This window comes from Oryzias melastigma, linkage group LG4 (genome assembly GCF_002922805.2).
Source record: "Oryzias melastigma strain HK-1 linkage group LG4, ASM292280v2, whole genome shotgun sequence".
NCBI lineage: Eukaryota > Metazoa > Chordata > Actinopteri > Beloniformes > Adrianichthyidae > Oryzias > Oryzias melastigma.
The window spans coordinates 3,212,559-3,219,063 of NC_050515.1; positions in this window are offsets into that span (position 1 = coordinate 3,212,559).

Below are 6,505 nucleotides of genomic sequence, written 5' to 3' on the forward strand. Positions count from 1 at the left end.
AGCTTGTTTAAGATCTAAAGGTGTAAATATTTGAGGAAAAATGCCCAAAAACGTAAGAAAAGTCAGAAAAATAAAACTGTAGATCTAAAAAAACGTCTCGTTTTTTTGGGGATAATTTTTCCCCAGGAGTTCCCCGTCATCCTGGAGGTAAAGGTGATCTCCTGGCCTGACTGTTTAATAATAACAGAGAGACCGACGTCTGCAGCAGCTGCGCGGCTCACATCATTGAAATTCATGAAATTAACTGACCTGGAGATGAATCTGAGATGAGGCGGCGGTTCTGGATTCAGCTGTGATAATAACCCGTTAAAGAGCTCAAATTTCTCCATCGGATGTGGAAGCTCTGTTTGTGTACGGACGTTTTCTGTGCGGAAATGTTCACCGAGAGAACAGAAACTCCTCTTCACTGCTGACTCTGAATTATTTTGTTTAGACTTTGGTGGAGGAAAGAATGCAAATGTGTTTTGTAGTTATTCAATAAAAAATCCCAGACTTGTTTGCTTGCTTTTGTTTGTTTTTCTTGGCTGTTTCCATGGCGAATGAGGTCTCGTCTGCAGCAGACGTCTGGTGCCCGAAACATTTTTTTAAATGCAGAATTTGCATAAATATGTATATTCAGCAGTTATCTGAATCTCTAAGAATGTTCCTCCACAAACGTCGGAGACTCAACATGACTGCTGAAGGTGTAAATAGTCTCGGCCCTCCAACCAGCTGACAGAAGCAGAGTGACACCTCATTACAAAGATCCTTTCCTGAAGCCTCAGAGGGCAGGTGTGTGCAGAAAGAAGCACAACAGACACATAAATGAGCTCCCCTGCTTGGTGTTTTGCAGCATTAGGAAGGAACAAGAGTCATTTTGCACTCTGTGGGTGGCAGTGGTTGTCAGAACACCAGAGGAGCGTGGGACTGATGCTGAGCCTGTCAGGTTCAGGTGAGACTCCCGTGTGACAGGATGTCCATGTGGAGACAGGTGTGTCAGTGTTGATGAGAATCTGCAGCCAGATGTGGGAAGAACGGCGTCCGTGAACAGGAAGGAAGTCTGTTCTATGTTCCTTAAAAGAAACAAAACGCAACCCCAAAGCGGTATTTTGATCTGTTCATGCATTTAAAATCCTGCTCCATGAGCACCAGCCCCTTCCAACCTCGAAAAACAAGCAAGTTCTCACAATCTGATGTCACAAAGTGAGAGCCGCCCCTTCCAGGAAGAGTCTGCACGGCAAGAACCGCCCCCTCAGGCTAACACAACCACACACTTTCTTCCTTGACATGAGGCGACCTCTGCCGCTCTCAGTGACATGGGGTGACTTCTGCTGCTCTCGACAACAAGGGGCGACCCCTACCCCTCTCAGCGTCACGGGGTGTCCCCCGCTGTTAACAGCGTCGCGGGCTGACTTCTGCAGCTCCTGGCGTGGTGGAGCGACCTCCGCCTCTCCTGGCGTAAGCATTGCAGAGTGAGCTCCGCCATTTTTAGTATTACGGGGAGAGCTCAAACGGTAGCGAGGTGAGTGTTCAAAGATGGGCGGGGCTTCGTTCTGGAGCTCAGAGTATGATGACGACAAACTTCTGAGACTTCCACCAATTGACCAATCACAAAATTCAACTGTAATACCTCATTTCAACCTGTAGTGGGCACCACACAGACAATTTTAAACCATAATTTGAGGAATTAAACAAGTTTGTTTTAAATTGTAAAATATTTGGCAAGAACAAACACAGCAGTTTTAAAGTCCCATTTATAGAGGTCAGCAGTTCATTTACTGTTTGGTTACCCTTTAAGCTTTATTTGGGATTCAGAAATCTAACAGGTTCAGTAGAAATAATTCTCTGTTTAGATAATATGATGATATATTCAACTTTTAAGATAGATATACAGCAAATTATTCACTTAATTTATTAGTTTATGTCTCTAATATACATTGTTTCTTTTTGTTTTTGTGGATTTTTTTGTTTCTCAAATTGTATTTTCTCAAAAAAGAAAGAGATATAAAACTTCCTGCTAAGTTAATTTGAATCTAGAAATAAAAGAAAATGAAGACTTAATCTGTGATTTCTCTCCTTAAAGATTTTCAGAAATAAGAAAAGAGGGAAAGTATTTTTAAATTGAATGATAAGGCTTTATTACAGGCTCTGCAAACGTCATGCAGTCAGCCAACCATAAAAACTAATAACCAAATCAATTACTGCTTGAAGAAAAAGTGCTCGTCCATGTCATCCTGAAATAGACAGGAGATCCACGTCCTCTCAGGAGCAGAAAAAGCTCCTTAATCAGCTGGTAAGTATTAAAAACCCATTGAAGCTGCATCTGTGGGTTTCCTGGGCTTCTTTCCTCAGATCATTTACATTCAGTAAAGCTGGTCCTGAATGGGAGTTGGTCTCTGATTGAGCCCTGATTCATCCAGCTGAAGATTGAGCTTCTTACTCAGAGATTCCCTCGAGTCCTTTGTGGTGTCAGCGACCTCCGACACAAAGAAATGAGTCCAGAGATGAATAATTATTACAAAATGAATGAAGGATAGATATTCTCACATATTCATTTTACGGAAGAATTAAAACTTTGTTGATAACGTAAAGAATTCATCTTCATTTTCTGTCATGGAAACGTTCGTTAGATTTCAACTTTCTCTTTTCGTTAGAAAGATGAAATAAATGAAAGCTGTCATTAAATCTGAATATTCTGCATAAACTCAGAGCGATCTTCCGCCTGAGGCGAAGCCACAGTCAGATATTTAAAGTGTTCAGTTGGGAGTAAAGTGCAAATCCAAAAAAAAAAAAACTGCTTTGGGAAATGAGATTAAGCAACACATGAAAATCCATCCTCAGTTGATTTTATCGTTTTAAATTTGCTTATAATGAAGGATTTGTTTATGTAAATTTTAGATGAGATATTCATAATCATGCCCTAGACGCTCATCAACCTCCACCCGTCTTGGCTCACGCACTCGCCTGTGGCGGCTGTTGAGCGATGGCTGAGCAGCTCAACGGTTAGTGTCTGAGCAGAGTTCAGGTGTGCAGCGGCGACGGCGAGGAGTCTCCCTGTTCTCCACCACTGCTTTTAACGTAGATCTGTTGTGTTTTTATGGAAAACATTCTCCATCACAAGCCGCCAATAAAAGTCTTTGCTCCGCCCCATTCTGGTGCATCCACTGTCAGACAAATAGATCCATGAACGTCTTTGTTTTCCTCATCTGAGCTGGAATCTGGATCTAAACTGTACGCCTGGATAGCAACATTGCTCACGATTTTTGTTGCACTGGTAATGTCAGGTTAGGCTGCAAGCTAGCAGTAGAGCGTGTAAATCAGGAGTGTCAAACTCAATCACACAAGAGGCAAAAATCCAAAACACACCTTAGGTCGCGGGTCAAACAGGATAAACATTTATTGAACTCTAAAACTACATTTTTAAAACTGTAACTTTTAACATAACTATAAACGAGATACATGGCATTACCTGTAAAAATGCTAGTGTGAATGCTGTAAGATGAATTTGGCCGCTGAAGCTGCTGAAATTGATAGCTAAAAACACTGAAGCTAATAGCCAGCAAAAATATTAGCTAAATGCCAAAAATGTGGTTAGCCAAAACAGCTAGCTAGCATGTAGCTGAAAAATAGCTAAGCTTCAAAATAGCCTAAATAACAAGCAAAAAATTAGCCAAAGCAACTAACGTGTAAATATTGGTCTAACTCCTAAAAAGCCTAAAAAAACTTACAAAGAAAATTAGCCAAAACAGCTAGCATGTAGCTGAAATATTAGCTAAACTCCAAAATAGCTTCAAAAACTAAAAACATAGACTAAATTAGCCAAAACGTCAAGCGTGTACATATTGGTGTAACTCCTAAACAGACAAAAAATAAAAATAATTAAAAAGAAAAGCTTAAATTAACTGAAACAGCTAGCATGTAGCTGAAATATTAGCTAAACTTCAAAATAGGCTAAAAAATCTTAGTAAATGCCAAAATTGTCCAAAAGAGTCAATTTCTAAAACTTTAAAACTGTAACTTTTTAACATAATTCTGAATAATAAAAAGGCAGGAATATTATTCCAGAATAAATCAACTTAAACCTTAAATAACTTTCAATATTTTACTCTCCATAAAAATATATTTTGTCAAAATTATACTAGTTAGAAATGAGCTCAAGACAACATCGGGTCATTAATGACAATAAAATAAAATGATCTGGAGGGCTGGTTAGAATCACCTGGAGGGCCGGATCCGGCCCCCGGGCCGTGACTTTGACACATGATGTAAACTGAGAGCTCTAACTTATAGACAATGGTAAATGGGGGCGGGGTTGTTCCACACCAACAATCCCGCCCAGTTACCATTCTAAAATTCCAAGAGCCCCACCCATTTGGTATCACCAGAAGCTCCAAATGTTCACTGTAGAAACCAAATTCAATTCCATTCAATTCAAATGGAGCTAATTCAGGATTATGGGATGTAACGAGTATCTGAGCACTCGGATATTACTAGCATACATCCAAGATTGTTGATTTGCAATCTTCTTAAGTCTAATGGATTGTAGTGAAGATACGTCTCATGTAATTGGATACAAAGAATTGTAAAAGGATACAAACGTAATCAATGTAAATAAAAATTAGCCTCAAATACAAGAGCGGTTTATACAAATATACAACTCATGTATCAGAAGACACATAAACCCCTTTTGTAACAGTAAAATCTGTCCAACACAAGATGCCTTCAGATCTCATCTGTTTGCTCAGCTGTTGGACTGGAAAAAAATATTGAGTACATAAAGTAAACAAAACCATTACTGTCATTGGTAGTAAATAAACCTTCAAAGTAAAATGTCAGACAACCATCTCATTTTCAAAGAAAAGTCTTATCGTTTTTTCGTAGATTAAAAAAAGATCAAAGTTAATTCTGATTAAAGAAGTTCTGTTAGTACAATTAATTTGTTATATATATACAAATTATAGATAGATTAGAATAAAAAAATAGATTCAGACTCAGTCGCTCCAGTACTCATGCACAGTCATCAGGTAGAACACACTTTGGACAGATGACACAAACCTGAACTTTTTTTCCACATCAGCTCCAGAATAAACCAAGAAAATAAACAAGATGTGTGAAACACGGAGGAGGGTCTGTCATGGTTTGGGCTTCCTCTGATCCAGGGTGTAGTAGTTCAATAAAATGAAGAGTTACAGTTTATCTAACAAGATAATGGTGCAAATGAAAATGTGAATATGGAGAATTCAATGTTGTGTAACAAAATATGAAATTTCCCTTGAAGGTTTTTAGGTTGGAGTTTTTGTTTCAGTGAAACGTGGAAGCTGTAGTTTTATTCAGAGGTTTTCTACGGTGAGGCGTTCTGCTTTTGTTGGATTTTGTTGTGTTGCCTCTGTTCTCCTGCGTTTGGAGTCCATGCGGAGCCATGCGCCAAAGCCATGTTTGCACCGTTCAAAGAGAAGTGGCTCCAACTTTCTGCCGTTTGTATTTGACCTCCATTCCTGTGCCGCATGTTTCTGGATGTTGTGTACCCAATCTGTTCTTTTTTCCTCTGTGTTTTTCAGCGGCTCTTTTCAAAGTCTTTGCAGCGTACAGGTACAAAGAGAAAAGGTGCTTATCAGCACAAGAAATGAATCAATTTGCCAGCATGAATCCTCGCTCGGTTTCCCAAAACGGCTCCAGCATTTGCAGCAGCAGCAGCTGAGCCTTTGTAGTCCACGTCGTTCTCGCAGGTTGTTTCACACATGGATGGAGGCCGGGTCTGTGTGAGCTCTGGGTATTGATTTAAATACTACAAGAGCTCCACAAAGAGGTGTGAGTCAGAGGACCATTGAAGTATTTGTAAAAAACAAACAGAATGTGACCTCTTCATGCGTCTGTGATTGCAGCTGTAACATTCCTGTTTCAGAATGTCTCCAACTCAGAGATTTGCAGGCTGAACCGGATGACATAATTATGCAAAACAGTGAAATGAAGTAATTAAGTAGGGGTGGGATTATATAAGTTCACTTCTTCCCGCTCCTTTTCAAGCAATCAATCAAACTCTACTGACTTTAGTTAATTATCACAAAAAAATGAATGAACCAAATGTGACATAAATGTGTTTTATTTTCGTTTTCTATTTTCTAATCAAGTGTGTTTTGTCCTGTATTTTTTCAATCTATGCTTGAGATAAACCAATCAATCAAAGTTGAATCGGTTAAATTTGATGCTATCGACTTGTTTTTGAGTGAATGCTGCCAATGTTCACACAATAGTGATTCTGTTTCTCCTTCTTATTATTTATTTTTCTTCCGTACACTTTCAGAAATCTGTGCATCAAAATGTTTAGCTCCTTAAGGACATCATCGCTTTTATTTTAAGTTTTTGTGAAATTTACGATTTTTAAGATATTTAGCAATTTATGCGATTTTTCAGCCTCATTGAAATTAATGGGATTTTTTTTCCAATTTATGCAATTAAAAACATTCAGCAAATTCAGGATTTTAATGCTTGTACTTTGGTATTGTTAAATTTCACACAATTATTGAAA